Source organism: Felis catus, chromosome X, assembly GCF_018350175.1.
Source record: "Felis catus isolate Fca126 chromosome X, F.catus_Fca126_mat1.0, whole genome shotgun sequence".
Lineage (NCBI taxonomy): Eukaryota > Metazoa > Chordata > Mammalia > Carnivora > Felidae > Felis > Felis catus.
The window spans coordinates 11,842,977-11,858,731 of NC_058386.1; the positions used below are offsets into that span (position 1 = coordinate 11,842,977).

A 15,755-nucleotide genomic window follows, 5' to 3' on the forward strand; every position below is an offset into this window, starting at 1 on the left:
ACTTGTTGCAGTCACAGTTTTATTTGGCCCTTCCTACGTGTTCTTAAACACAGTCACATGACCTCAGTCAGCAGCCCTTGATCCTGGTAATCCACAGCATTCCTGTTCTAATATCTAAAGGTAAATAGAAAAAGCAAACTTGACTTTAATGAATATTTCATTCAATGAATATCTATTTTTTCATGCTCTGGCACATGCACAAAAAAACATCGAATCACGAGACCTTTGCAAGCTCTTTAAAAAGTAGATATTGAGGGTGTCTGTCTGTCTGTCTGTCTGTCTCTCTCTCTCTCATACACACACACATGCATGCACATTTAAAAATTTTTGGGGGGGGGCTCCTGGGTGGCTCAGTCAGTTGAGCGTCCAACTTCGTCTCAGGTCGTGATCTCACGGCTTGTGAGTTCGAGCCCCGCGTCGGGCTCTGTGCTAACAGCTCAGAGCCTGGAGCCTCTTCAGATTCTGTGTCTTTCTCTCTCTCTCTGCCCCTCCCCCACTCACACTCTGTCTCTCTCTGTCTCTCAAAAATAAACATTAAATTTTTTTTAATTGTTTTAAATGTTTATTTATTTTTGAGAGAGAGAAGGAGACAGCATGAGCGGGGGAGGGCAGAGAGAGAGGGAGACACAGAACCCGAAGCGGGCTCCAGGCTCCGAGCTGTCAGCACAGAGCCCAACGCGGGGCTTGAACTCACAAACCGCGAGATCACGACCTGAGCCGAAGTCGGACACCTAACTCACGGAGCCTCCCAGGTGCCCCACACATGCACATTTTTAAAATTCTCTCCCTTTAAACAGAGACCAGCGAAAACTTTTCTAAAACTCAAATAAGCACCTTTGACATTTCACCCCTGTGCTCACTCATAGCTTCAGCCATGAGAAACCACAGGATGACACATGAAGAAGCCTTTTTGTCTTCAAAAACAGATAGTATCTAGCCCAGCAGTTTTCGACCTGGGGTGATTTGGCACCACAGGGATCATTTGCAATGCCTGGAGACATTTTATTTGTCACCACTGTGTGGGGGGGAGGGGGGTGGCTACTGGCATCTAACATCCAACAACGCACAGAACAAAGGATTATCTAGCCCAAAATGTCAACAGGGTTAAACTTGAGAAACTCTTAAAGCCTCTGTCAACATTTGATACAATTTATGCTTGCACAACTCAACGTCCTCAAAATGTGCCCTTGTAATAATTACGTAACATTTCAGCCCGCGGACAACTTTGGAGCCACCAGAGGTCCCCTCATAAGTCCTTCATTCTGGAAATAAAAGCATGGACACATCATCAGGCTATAAAGTATAAAGACCAACCAGGCCCCAAAACTTAAGGAATCAGAAAAATCAACCATCCACAAGGCCATTTTGGGAATGCTTCTAAAAACTTTTTGCGTTTAAAAACAAATAAGGCAACTTTAAAAAGCAAGCCAAATTTCTTCTCTTGTGATTTCATTTCCTGTTCTCAGAATTTCAAGTTTCTAACGCTTAGTGTCATCTGATCTCACTTTTGTCTTCATTCCGTGTTCCTATGAAAGGCTATGTGATAACAGCCCTCTTGAGTTTCTAAATGGAAGAATCTAATGTTCTGACATATGACCTAGCCTCAAAGTGCACCTCCAGATGAGATCCAAATCTGAATCATTAGGGAGAGGCTACGCAGGAGAGGAGGGTTGTGTCTTTTTAGTTCTCATGCAGAAAAATTCTATTTCTTCTTATCGACCTCATTTCCATAATGAATCACCACTGGAAGGACATGGCAGCCTCTCAGTTACCCGTGGCCACAACCTTCTAAACCCAGCTTAATGGCCCTCCTTTGCTTGGCCCAGTGCCACCAAAGACTGTTGGCTCACGCCAAAATCAATCCTCTTGGCGGCTCTCTAATTTTCATTTAGTAAATTTAGAATATTATGAAGAGCCCTTCTAACCCCTCTCTGGGATAATGTCCAGGAGCCACTTTGCCCAAACAAAGTCATTGATTTTAATGGAACAAATGAGAGAGCAATTTGTATTGCATGGCACCCTGACAAAGATGGGGAAATGCTAGGACTCATTTGTCCCCAGTTCTATCTCGAATGATAATAACGACTCTGCAACCAAAGCAATCTTTGACAAAAGTAAATTAGATCACGTCACTCCCAGGTTAAACCTTTTCCATAGTTTTCCATTACTGTTAGGAGAAACTCTGAAATCTGTCGTGCAGCCTATAGAAGAAGACCATTCCCTAGGCCCTGCCTTTCTTGCCAGTCTCAACGCACTCCCTCTCCACCAAATTCTGTGCTCCCTTATTCTGGATCTCTTCAAGTCCTCTTCCCTCTTCCTGGAAAGCTCATGCTTCCCATGCCTGCCCCCTTGCTTTGCTTAGCCGATCCCTTCGCATGTTTCAGATCATGGCTTCAATTCGTTCCCTCAAAGAAGTCCTTTCTGCTTGAATTACGTCTGCTGCAAATTCCATTGGCCAAAGCAAATCCTATGCCCAGTTCGAAGCCAAAGGTGAGGATATACACTATGATGAGGCCAAGGCAGAGAGTAAGGATGTAGGGCAGAGGGAGGAATTGGGGCCATTTCTGTAATCACCGCCAACCTCTTCCAGGTGCATACAAGTGATGATCAGGCACCGCCTCACGATGGTTCGTGTGTACCAATGCTCATCTGGACACAGTCAACTCATTTAGACAGCTGAAGAGTCGTCTGTTTCCAGTTCCTTGTCTGTACTTGTCCTCCACCTGAAGCCCTATTACACCTACAACACCTTAATCAGATCTGGTAGATTTCCCCTTTTCTCCACATACCTCCACAATGCATTCTTTCTTTGAAATTCCACTGAAATCCAATCTATTGAAGGAATGAAATACAGGAGACCAGGGGCAGGTCTGAAACGCAGAGGCAGCCATGTACCTGAGAAAGACAGCCCTATTGGAGCCAATCCCGATATTCTCAACTGGTCGTAAGCAAAGCTGACAAAAGACACAAAATGAACTAGGCTCAGACAAGGCCACCCCGTGAGCATGTCTGGCACGAGGCCAATCCGCAACCACAAAAATGATTAAACATTCCTCTCTTATGATCAACACGAGTGACTGCCGCTTCTTTACCAATGACCACTCAAGCCTTGCTTTAATCCTCCCGTCTTGTCTCCTAGATAAACATTCTTAAAGTACCCAATCCTCAAATTGTCACAGCTCCTTGAAAACAGGCAAGCTAGAAGAGGCTCTGATTTCTTAAATCCTCCTTAAGGATTTCACCTAAGCCCTCTAAGGAGGCCTTCCCAGACCCCTCTTACTGAGATGTCCATGGTTCTTCCAGGGAATGGTACTTCTTGTGGCAACAAGAACAATAAACCTGACATTGTTTGACTCTAGCTGTGTTCTTGGGGTGTTTGTTCGGTAAGCTTCAATACCTTTAGGTAACTCATTCCCATTCAGAGGGTTAAGCGCTCTGACATAGGCCTGGTTTGAAACACACTGAATCTCAAGCACTGCTCAAGAGCACAAAGAAGATTTAAATAATATCACCAAGTGAATTTAGGATTCACCCAGGCTGGGCAATGTGCTGAGACCAGACAGATGCAGGAAGCATTTGCTGATAACACACAATGTCCCTTTTCTCTAAGTTCTGAATAGAATAGTCATAATGTATTCAGAGTGACTGAATTTATTCTCCCATTAGTGCCTAGACTCCAACAAGATAAAGCGAGTTTCCATAGGCTAAAACGTGGAATTTTTTTTCTCCCCACATTAGCTGCTTTTAAGACTCAAACCTGCGTCTAGTAAGCAAAATCAGTTCTTATGGGGGCCCAGAGACTCATTCTTTAGAGTTAGCGCGGCCCGAATTCCTGGTTCATTTACCTTCACATTTTTTCCAATAAGTATTTTGTACTTTCTTACATGACACTGCTTTCATTTTCGGTCATTGAGGAGTGGAAATGAGCAGTAAATTCTCACTTCTGCCAATTTTCCAGATGCCATCAAAATCGTACACTATCATATCACCAGGAGACACATGCGCATTATTGTAGAAATGTCATTAATCATAGTATTACCAGTAATTGGTATATTTTCTCAAAATAAATTTTATTTGGGGAAAAAAACAGATGTGTATTGAGTATCAGCCTGAATACTTTACCAGATAAGAACTGTTAAATCCTATCGAAATATTTCCCCAGGTAGTCAACCAAAAGAGCTCTAGAAGCAACAACCTACTCTTCCAGCATATGCGAAGCTCTCGCGTTCGAGAAATGAAGATGACCGTTTTTTACTTAAATGAGGAAATGGGTAGGTGAGTCACTTTCAAATACTGACAGAGCTTTTATGGATGTTACCACAGAGGTCTGAGCTCCCTCCAGTTTTCTCACTTGGCTTTCCCTTCTTCATTTCTTAATTAAAAAGAAAATTGTGCAAATGTGGTAGACATTAGGGCTGTAGGCAAATTCACCTCTCTCTGGGCACAGGGTCTGTTTGTTATTTCCCTACCCGCTGGGACTCAGGGTGGCCATGAGACTCACTTTGACCAACGAAAGTCAAAACTGCGTTAATTTTTGAATGTGTGTTGATTCCTTCCAAGAGAAAGGCTTTAGATGGCCCCCGCGAGACCGCGTAAGATAGCCCCCGTGAGATAGCCCCCGGGAGACCACGTATCATCTCTTTCCTCTTGCCATGGTGACGAGTGAAGCTGTTTGTCATCCCAGGCATAACCTAAACCATGCCAGCAGACAGGCGTTTTTATTGTTAAAAAAGTAAGGCTTTTTTTCAAACAATATAAAGATATATAGAGCTTCACTTGCCAACACATTAGCCACTAGTCATACATGGCTATTTTGATGGGGAAAAAAAAATAGTTAAATTAAAGATTCATTTCCTCAGTCACGCTACCCACATTTCAAGTGCTCAACAGTCACACGTCACTAGGGGGTACTGAATGGGACAGCACAGGTACAGAAAGTTCCCCTGGGCAGCGCTGAAGAGTTGGACAGCAAAGTACCCAAATCACTGCCCCCACACCCCTTCACCAACCCCTCCCTAAATGCCACCACTCCTTACGGATTGTCCTTCTCCTACCTTATATTACTTTTCCTATGGTTTCACATTATAAATATAAATACATCCACATACATACATATACATAGTGCTTGGTGACCCGCCTTTTTAATTCAGCCAATAAAAGGTCCGGGAGATCGTTTTTTTTCCTGCTGGATATTTCGGTGGTTTCTACAAGTAACCACTTCTTAGCATATTGATAGGGATCCTTCTAGCTCTTCGTCCGGGAATTTTTTTCTACCTTGACATAATATATAATATGTATTATACTGTGGTTTCTTTTTCCAGTTAAGTAACAATAAGATTTGGAGTTTATTCCATTCGTTTATATTCTCCTAAACCTTTTCTAATAATTTTGTCATTTTGATTTTACGTTTAGCTCTCGAATCCAACTGACATTTAGTTCTTCGGAAATAAACAAATAATTGAAATAAAGATAGAAAGATGACAGTGGTGTGAATTAGGAATCTAAAATATTGGTTTTCCACATAGAGAGCAAATCATATCAATTTCGTTTTCTAACTACTCTATGATACTTAAAACTAACAGAAATGGATTCATAGAACAGAAAAGAGAATTCAGAAGCTGATGCATGTTTATTTGAAGTCCTGTGGCTTCATAGGGCACTTATAGTTGGTTTCTGATATGGCCAGTTATCCTCAATATTCTTTTTAAAAATCTCTCTTGGTTCCTTTCATTCTATTTTCACTTTTATATGAATTTTAGGGTCGAATTGCCCCCCTTCCTTTTACCATTTCTTGTTGGACTTTTGAGTTGGAAGCACGTTCAGAAACATGGCATGACTACATTTTTCAGGTATTATTTAATATCCTTCAGTAACTAGTTCTTTTTTAATTTCTTTTTTTTTTTATTTTTTTTTTCAACATTTATTTATTTTTGGGACAGAGAGAGACAGAGCATGAACGGGGGAGGGGCAGAGAGAGAGGGAGACACAGAATCGGAAACAGGCTCCAGGCTCTGAGCCATCAGCCCAGAGCCCGACGCGGGGCTCGAACTCCCGGACCGCGAGATCGTGACCTGGCTGAAGTCGGACGCTTAACCGACTGCGCCACCCAGGCGCCCCAGTTCTTTTTTAATTTCTTCAGCTACATCTTACAACTTGCATTAGATTTAGCCCTGGTTTTATTTATTTTTACTGTATTTGCTATTGTTGATATTGTGAAACTAACTTTTTAAAATGCCATTTTCAGAGAGGTGATTGGTAGCATAAGAAGGCTATTAATGTTTATATTTTTATTTTCAATTTCCTTAACTATATGAACATTATTCATAGGTTTAATCATTTTTCAGAGAAACCTTTTAGATTTTTCAAAGCAGATAATCAGTATTATCTTCAGGCAAAGACACTTTTCTCTCTTCTTTCCAATATTTATGCCTTTTATATCTTTTCCCTGTGTTCCTGCTTTTGGACATTTTTGAGGTAACTGAATGTTAAGATTATCTATTTACGTCCTCTTTATTTTTCTTGCTATCACACTCGTTAAGGGATAGACTGTTTGGGAGATCTTTTAAAAGAATCAGGTTTGTGGGGGCGCCTCGGGGGCTCAGTCAGTTGAGCATCCAACTTCAGCTCAGGTCACGATCTCACAGTTTGTGGGTTCGAGGCCCGCATCGGGCTCTGTGCTGACAGCTCTGTGTCTCCCTGTGTCTCTATTCCTCCCCCCGCTCATGCTCTCTCTCTCTTAAAAATAAATAAACATTAAAAAAAAATTTTCTAATCGGGTTTGTGTTCTATTGATTAACTCTATAATTTTTGGAAAAGTACCATTAACATCTGCTTTGCCTTTATATTTATTTTTCCAGGTTTTTCTGTTGTTCTTTTATTGGGTTTTAGATTTCACTGCTAATTTCATTTTCTCTGCTTCTCTAGGGAATGTATTTATAACTGCCTATTTTTCTTCGAGCACTTTTTTGGCTGTACTCCACATTTTTTTTTCAACCATTAAATAGATACATTTTATTCAAAACCAGTATACCAAAGCTTAATTTCCATGATTTCAAAATCAAGTTGACTGTAGTGCAGATCGCTATGGGCTTTGTCCCCTCCTATTTTCTGCTTTGGACCCATTTTTATATTTTGTACTTGTGGTTACAACGCCCGGGAAAAAAAGTTTCTGCAGATAGTCTTGTCTGACCACTCTGGACTGGTGAACTGTTAGTCTGGTGTAGGCATCTTCTCTATCTTTTTTTAAAATGTTTTTTATTTTGAGAGAGAGAGAAAGAGGGTATGCAAGAGAGTGGGGGAGGGGCAGAAAGAGGGGGAGAGAGAAAATCCCAAGCAGGCTTCTCGCTGTCAGTACAAAGTCCCCCTCAGGGCTTGATCTCATGAACCGTGAGGTCATGACCTGAGCCGAAATCAAGAGCCGGAGGCTTAACCGACTGAGCCACCCAGGCGCCACCTTCTTCTCTTTGATGTCCTCGTGACTCCAGAGTCTGTCACCCATGGCACTTGCCCACGGCCACAATCTTGGAATGAAGTAAGTTGCATCCACAAATTCTCCCCATAGACAAGCTTCTCTACCAATGACAAGTTTTGTTCTGTTCTTGGGAACCATCAAAATCAAGAGGGTCCACATTATAGCAATGTCTACAATCTTGTCCATAACTAATCAAATCTAAGCACCAAGGAGGAGAAAAGATCACGGGGAAACCAGCTGCTGTGTTTTCACCCTGTTCCTCACGATACGTTTTATCTTTTTGTACTTGAACGATTGTGCCTGACCAAAGCTTCACACGATCATCAAAAACCTCTTGCCAGGCTATGGGTCCCTTGTTTATGGTTGACACAAAACCCAAAAGCTCCTGAATGCAGAAAGATTCTAGTCTTCTAAAGTCTTTGCCAAAGCCTTTCTGCTTCATGAAATAATTCGATTTTTGGATTGGATTCTCAACATTGAAATTCCACTTCGTCACCTCCCAAGTGAATGAAGTGATCTGGAAACACTGTACTAACTTTGAAAAATTTTAGACAGGGAGCTCTAAACTGAATTCAGAATAGAGTTTATAGCTCTAAAGATCCCAGACTGCTTAGGTCTCCCCAAGAATGTGTATGTCCAGGGCTATAAAGCTCTGGTATGACTCGAATCCCTCACAACCAGGCATACTCGATCGCCACGGAGACATCATTTGGTGTATAAACACGAGACAAAGAATGTCTTCTTTGGTGCCTAACTCAGGGAAAGCAGCGTCTGATAAGGGAAAGGCTGGTCATCAACCATGTGCCAGTGCAGAACATTAAACTCATTAAAGGCTATGGCAGCCTTGTAGTACTCCCAAACTCTGATGGCCTTGAGGAAAACCACTGGTCCTTTCACAAGCAAAATACAAGAGTCATCCGAAGAGCCATTGGGGAAAACATCACACTCCGAGTCAAGGACAAGTGAGACTAGAAGTTGCTGTAACTCGACCGCAATATTACGTTTAGCAGGGCCGCGACACCACTTGTAGAAGCCAAAAATAGCGTCATGGTATCATCGAAACACTTCAACTTTTTGTTTTCATTCCAGTTAAACACAGTGTTATATTAGTTTCAGGTGTACGATATAGTGATTCAACACTTCCATACGTCACCTGGTGCTCATCAGGACAAGGGCATTCCTCAATCCCTTCTTGCAGGAGGGAGCGGGCCGGGCGGCAGTGGACGAGGGGCTGTGGCTGACGAAGCTCCAGGGGGAGAGGTGCAGCAGCTGCGGACACATCTGTGCCAAGAGTGGCATAGGCCACAGAGCCTTGCCCGTGGGCGGAGACGGGGGTGGGGGCCAGTGCCACCAGCAGCGCTGGTTTTTTGTAGGACTCTCATGACCTTGATGAACCTTATAATTAAGAAGTAATTCAGGTTAGGGGCGCCTGGGTGGCTCAGTCGGTTAAGCGTCCGACTTCAGCTCAGATCATTGTCTCACAGTCCGTGGGTTCAAGCCCCATGTCGGGCTCTGTGCTGACAGCTCGGAGCCTGGAGCCTGCTTTGGACATGGATCTGTTGTCAATATGATCTCTCTTTCTCTTACTACTTTTGGCTTTCACTTTTACAAATATTAATAATTCTGCCCTTGTTTATCTCTTTCATTCTAGCATTTTATGATAGATCTTTTCTAACCTTTACTTTTTCGCCTGTTATTTCGCCTGAAGCCTACTTTTAAATTATTCAACCAATCTGTTTTTCCTTTTTAAAAAAAATTTTTTTAACATTTATTTATTTTTGAGACAGAGAGAGACAGAGCATGAACAGGGGAGGGGCAGAGAGAGATGGAGACACAGAATCGGAAACAGGCTCCAGGCTCTGAGCCGTCAGCACAGAGCCCGACACGGGGCTCGAACTCACAGACCGTGAGATCGTGACCTGAGCCGAAGTCGGCCACTTAACCGACTGAGCCACCCAGGCGCCCCTGTTTTTCCTTTTTTTTTTTAAAAAAAAAGGTGTATTTAACCCATCTACATTTAATGCAACTGTTAATATCCTTGGGTTTATTCATGCCGTCTTATTTCATTTGTTCTACTTACCATGACTTGCCCTTATTTCTTCTTTTTCCTTCCTTGCCTACTGTTGTGCCGATACCTGTGCTTTGTTCCACTTAATTTTCTTCTAGTAATCGCGAAACGGCCATCATTTTTCTATTTTGCTACTTGCTGCTTTTAAATTTTTAGCAAATGCATACCTAACATTATAGTATTTTAGTTGCGACCAAAGGCAATGGGTATCTAAATCTTCCTCCCCAACAAAACGGAAATCTCACTTCCTTCTCTAACCCTTTCATTTCCCTTCTGACATCTAGGATTTGGATCCTGGGTTGTATCATTAGTGTTATTATTATCATTTGACTTTTGCATCTATAATCATGTGCAGTGATCAGTAGCTTTTTCTGGTACCATGCTGACCTCTGTGATTCTTCAGCTACATCTCTCTCTTGGCATCCGTTTGTATTCTGGTGGCACTGTAAGTAACATTTTTTTTAATGTTGATTTTTGAGAGAGAGAGAGAGAGATACAGAGCATGTGCGGGAGAGGGGCAGAGAGAGAGAGAGAGAGGGAGACACAGAATCCGAAGCAGGCTCCAGGCTCTGAGCTGTGAGCACAGACCCCGACGCGGGGCTCGAACTCACAGACCGCGAGATCATGACCTGAGATCATGAGTCCAAAGTCAGATGCTTAACTGACAGAGCCACCCAGATGCTCCTGTAAGTAACATCTTTAACTAGCACTTTCAAAGTGCCTCCGCGAGTCTCTGCATATCTAAAAAGTCTTAACTTCTCTTTTTTTAAGTTTATTTTTTAATTTATTTTGAGAGAAATAGAGAGAGAATCCCAGGCAGGCTCCGCACTGTCAGTGCAGAGCCCGAGGCGGGGCTCAATCTCACAAACCGTGACATCGTGACCTGAGCCGAAACCAAGAGTCTGACGCTTAACTGACTGAGCCACCCAGGCTCCCCAAAAGTCTTAAGTTTGCTTGACACTTGAATGGTAGTTCGCCAGGTTATGGGATTCAAAATCTAAAATCATTTCCCTCAAGTTTGTCAAAATACGTGGCAAGAGGGAAGGTTAGAAGAAAACTAATGTTTATCTAGGGTGGGCCATCATAATAACCCGAAAGTAGAGGTAGTCGTCTGCTCTTTTCACATCAGTAGAAACTCAAGCACAGAAAGGTTTTCTCGTGCGCGAGCGGCACAGCAAGTGAGCAAAAGGGATACTTTCAGCCCAGTGTTCTTGGACCTCAAAGCCCTACTCCCAGTCTAGACCGCTGCCTTCCCATAGAAACAGAAGGCAAGCCACACGCATAATTTCAAATCTCCTAGTAGTCAGATTTTAAGAAGTAAACAGGTGGCATTCGTCTTAATACTTTATTTAGCTCAATTTATCCAAAAAAAGCATGCTCGTTTTGGTATGTCATCAGTGTTAAAAAATGATCGGGGAGATACTTGGCTTTCTTCCTACTGACTCTTTAGAGTCTCGTGTGTCTTTTACCCTTAAGGCCCACCTCCGTTTGAAATGGCCACATTTCATGCCCTCCACGATGACACGGGGCTAAGGAGCCACTGTACTGGACGGTCCAGCTCTGTGCCATGCTGCTTTTGAAAGCAAACGCTTTCCAACACTGATTGAAAGCATCCTGTGTGGGTGATTTTTCCATCCCAGTTTGAGATGAGGAAATCTGGCTCTCCCTGGAAATAATTTTACGGCTATTTTTTGCCGATTGCAGATACACCACTAATTCCCCCTCAGTGCTCATCCTCATTATGTAGCGTGGCCTCTCCTCGTGGTCTACACAGCCAAAAGTCAGAAGCGCCTTCTTAAAGCCAACCGTTAATCCATTCAAAAGACAGATTAAACAGTCCCCCCCCCCCAATCTAATGCCCGCTGGGTGTATATTTCTATACCCGCCTGACTTCCTTTTTTAGGCAAATACCTGGCCCAGTTCAAACAGGCTCTTTATCACTCTTGGGACAGCACTGGGGCTGGGGCAAACATCCCATAGGTTTCCTTTAGTCAGCCCCCAAGAGTGTTATGAGAAGGAAATAACACACACACAGCAATTTATTTTAAATCTCTGAAGCATCCACCATTTCACATTCTCTTCCGCCAGAATTTCTACCAAAATTAATCTCCCAGGCCCCTCACACTGTCTCCCCAGAGCTTCATATAACTCTAGCAGTATCAACTTAGAAACTGGAGTTTTAAATAATAAAGGCTACCCTCCCTCAATGGAGGCTATTACAGATTGACGGGCTGGGACAGTAGAGGTTGGATATCAGCATTTGGGGCTCCAAATGGCAGCTTGACTTACACGACAGTCAGCAGAGAACAACTGTTCCAGGCCCAACCAGAAACCCTTGGGATCAACATTTTGCAGCTCTGTCTTACTTTAGAGTTGTATGGTCTTGGGCAGGTCACTGAATCTCTCTACCCCTTACTTCCTTCATCTCCATATGAGGACCATGAAGTCTATTCCGTGGGTGGTTGGTAAGATGAACAGATATGATGTATCGAAAGGTTCATTATAACTCCCCCAATAAGTGTCAGCTGAAAAATAGTTAAGAGTTAACATTTTATGTTTCCAGCTTTACTGAGGCATAACTGACAAGAGAAATCATATATATCTAAAGAGTAAAATGAGATTATTTGAAATACATATACTTTGTGGAACGATTATCACAATCAAGTTAATGAACGCATTCATCACCTCACATAGTTACTGTGTGTGTGTGCGTGTGCCCGCGTGCTGAGAACACTTAGGATCTACTCTCTTAGCAACTTCAAATACACAACATGGTATTAGTAACTAGAATCACCATGCTGTATATTAGATCTCCAGGCTTATCCATCTTACAGCTGAAGGCTTGTACCCTTTGGCCAGCATGTGCCCATCCCCCCTACCCCCAGACCCCCATGGCTAACATTCTACTCTCTAATTCTATTGAAATTGTTTTGTTTTTTTTTTTAAGATTCCACATACAAGAGATGACACAGTATTTGCCTTTCTCTACCTGGCTAATTTCACTTCTTGCTTACGCTCAAATGCTGGCTTTGCCGCTTTGAGATCGTGGACATGTTTCTTCCTTTGCCAAGACTCCGTTTCCTTGACTTTAACCTCATAGAGTCAAGGCCTTGGTCTCGCGAGGCTATTGTTGGACTTGAATAAGGCAACATATGGAAAGTTCTTTGCACAACATGAGCCACGCATTAAGAGCTTCAAATATTGGAGCTCTCGTTATCATGGACTAATGTGATATTATAGTGACAATACTTCCACCAGGATGTTTTAAGAAGTGAAGACTAATTCTAAATGACATTCTTAGGAATGTCACCGGCATACCGCAAACTCTTGAAGATACCATATGAATAACCAACTGGTGACCTGCGGACAGGAAGGCGTTTCACTTATTTCGAAAGGGGCTGATGAGGACACTGGGCAGAGGCCACAAGACTTTGAAGACAGCTTGTTAGGAAAGGTGTGTGGAGCACCACGCCCGCCTGCCTGGAGCAGCCTGCTGGGGTTGACAGTCCACCTGGCATCCCTGGTCCATGTTCCGCATCCTCATGTGCTGTGTTTGTCTCTGTCACTTCCAGTCTCCGAGTGGCATCTGCTCACCTCACTCAAGGTGCACGCCACCCTGACCCCTCCGCCCCCGGTGTCGGCTTAACCCCTTTGCTCTCTGCCTGAGTCTGCTGGGCCATGAGCGCCATGAGCCTTGGGTGGATTCTCCTCCAGCGCCCCCCCAATGAGAAAATGGTATTTATTTCAGCAAATCAAAGGTGGGCCCCTTATGACGTGCGCATCAGGAAAGCAGAGAGATCTTATCTCTTTGGCTTACCTGAAATTTGTGCCGCAAAGGAGCAAACACTAGAGACCCAACTGAGGGTTGCTGGAGGGGAGGTGGGGGAGGGGAGGGTCTACATGGGTGACGGGCGTGGAGGATGAGCGCTGGGTGTCCCGTGTAAGAGATGAATCACTGGGCTCTGCTCCTGAAGCCAAGACGACCCTGTACGTTAACTAACTTGAATTTACATTTAAGACAATAAAAATGTTTAAAAAATGAGCAAATGCGGGCATGTGCCCACTGATTTCAATCTAGCTACACGGTGTTTCCTGTTTTCTGTTGCTCCCAGCGTCTCCCAGAAAGTCAGGGCCATTAGCCATGAAAATGCATCCGGCACAGGAGCAGCTTGTTAGAGGACAGCGACAGCAGGATGTACATAAAACGCCTGAAAAAAAGCAGGCCCCTCGAAGCAGAGGGCTTCCCCCGGGGAAAGTCGGGCTGGCAAGCTGAGGAACACACTCCGTATGCCTCGTCTGCCACCATCAGCCGCAGCCACCTGTGACAAAACGTCCCCACCTTTCCAGGCGCCGCAGGGCGAGGCTCTCCCCAGCTGTGTGCTGCTCTTTTTCACGTCTCCCCGCTTGTAATCTCATTTTCACTCTCTCTTCTCCTGTTCCTTGTCGGTTTCATTATTCATTCGACAAACATCCCCTTAGCACTGTGAGAGACCATGTTCTCCCCGGTTCCCGAAAGGGTCTTCCTGGTCTACCGGCACCCAGATCACGGAAGCTAACACTTAAAATGCATACTCCTGGGCTTTTTCCCAGCTCTGCTGAATGAAATCCTCCCATGTGCAAGGCTCAAGGACTCGAATTTGGGACAAGCCCTCCGAATAGTATTGCGATACATGGGGGAGTGTGGATGCCAGTCATATGGATTTCCCTTCTGTTCTACCTTTCTCCTATAGCAGGATCTCTCCAGCATCAGTCAAGTCTGCACAATGCCCGGTTCCCCCCGCCATCGACTAGACAAGGGAACACTAGCTGCTTTAACACATCCATCCCCCAGAGTTTGTGGCTTAACACAGTAACACGTTCCTCCTCCCCAGCAGCACGTTTCAATGCCGGGCAACCAGTCATGCAACTTCCCTCAAGGTGGTGATTCAGGGCTCAGACTCCTTCCATCTTGTGTCTGCATTATCTTCAAGGGGTAGCTCCCAAAATGCCCTCCACAAGGCGCCCCCCACATTCGAGCCATCCAGAAGAGGAGTATGGGGGACCGCGAGGGAGTTGGGTCCATTTCATGAGTTGGGGCTGGAGGTGGTATTTTCCACTTCCGTTTACATTCTGCTGGTCACCCGGGGTCACACAGCCACAACTAACCTCGAGGAACGTGGACAAGTGGTCTAACCATGTGCACAGAGAGCGGAAGATCTTGAAGAAAACTTATCAGTGTCTGTTTCATGCAGCTCATTAAAAAATGTTTTTCAGTATTGAGGTTCCTCCCCAAATGAAAAATAGAAAAAAAATTAAAAACAGAAATACTACGTGATGCAATAATTCCACTACTGGTTATCTACCCAAAGAAGACAAAGACACTAATTCAAAAAGATGTATTCACCCTGTGTTGATTGCAGCATTGTTTATAATAGTCAAGATACGGAAGCAACCTAGTATCCGTTGATAGATAAGGAAAACACGGTGTGTGTGTGTGTGTGTGTGTGTCTGTGTGTGTGTGTGCGTGTGTGTGTGTGTGTGTATACACATACAATGTAATATTATGCGGCTATAAAAAAGGATGGAATCTTGCCATTTGCAACAACATGGATGGACCTAGAGGGTATTATTTCCCTAAGCGAAATAAGTCAGACTGAGGAAGACAATACCGCATAATTTCACTCATGTGTAGAATTGAAAAAAACAAATGAATAAACGAACAAAAAGCAGAATCAGACCTATAAATCCAGAGAACAGGCTGAAGGTTGCCAGAGGGGAGGAGGGAGGATACCGAGCAAAGTGGGTGGAGGGCGGGGGGAGGTGCAGGCTTCCAGTTACGGAATGAGTAAGTCACAGGAGTGGAAGGTACCGCGGCAGGGAACAGAGTGAATGACATCATCGTCACAGCGTTGCACGGTGACAGATGGTAGCGACACTTGTGGTGAGCACAGCATAATGTATAGAGAAGTCGAATCACTGTCGTCCGCCTGAAACCCATGTAGCAATGTGTGTCAGCTCTACTCAAAGAAAAACAATTTGTTGAATGGTTTTTCGGCACCAGTGGAGAGTAGCTGCAAACTGGAACGAGCCATCCAGAGACTGGAGACCTTCCCTGGGACGGGCCGCGACTGCTGATGCTGGCACGATCCTTGCCAAAGAACAGAAACGGATCAATCTAGTCGATCCGTTCTCTGCCTACTCCAACCCTCTGCAGGCTTCTGGGGCCACGCTGGGCCC

The 15,755-nt window shown here is 44.1% G+C and overlaps 1 pseudogene; it reads right to left on the bottom strand.

The window, feature by feature from the left end:
* Positions 1 to 7,124: 7,124 nt before the first annotated feature.
* LOC101085271 lies at positions 7,125 to 15,417 on the bottom strand (annotated as a pseudogene).
* Between the last annotated feature and the right edge of the window lie 338 nt (positions 15,418 to 15,755).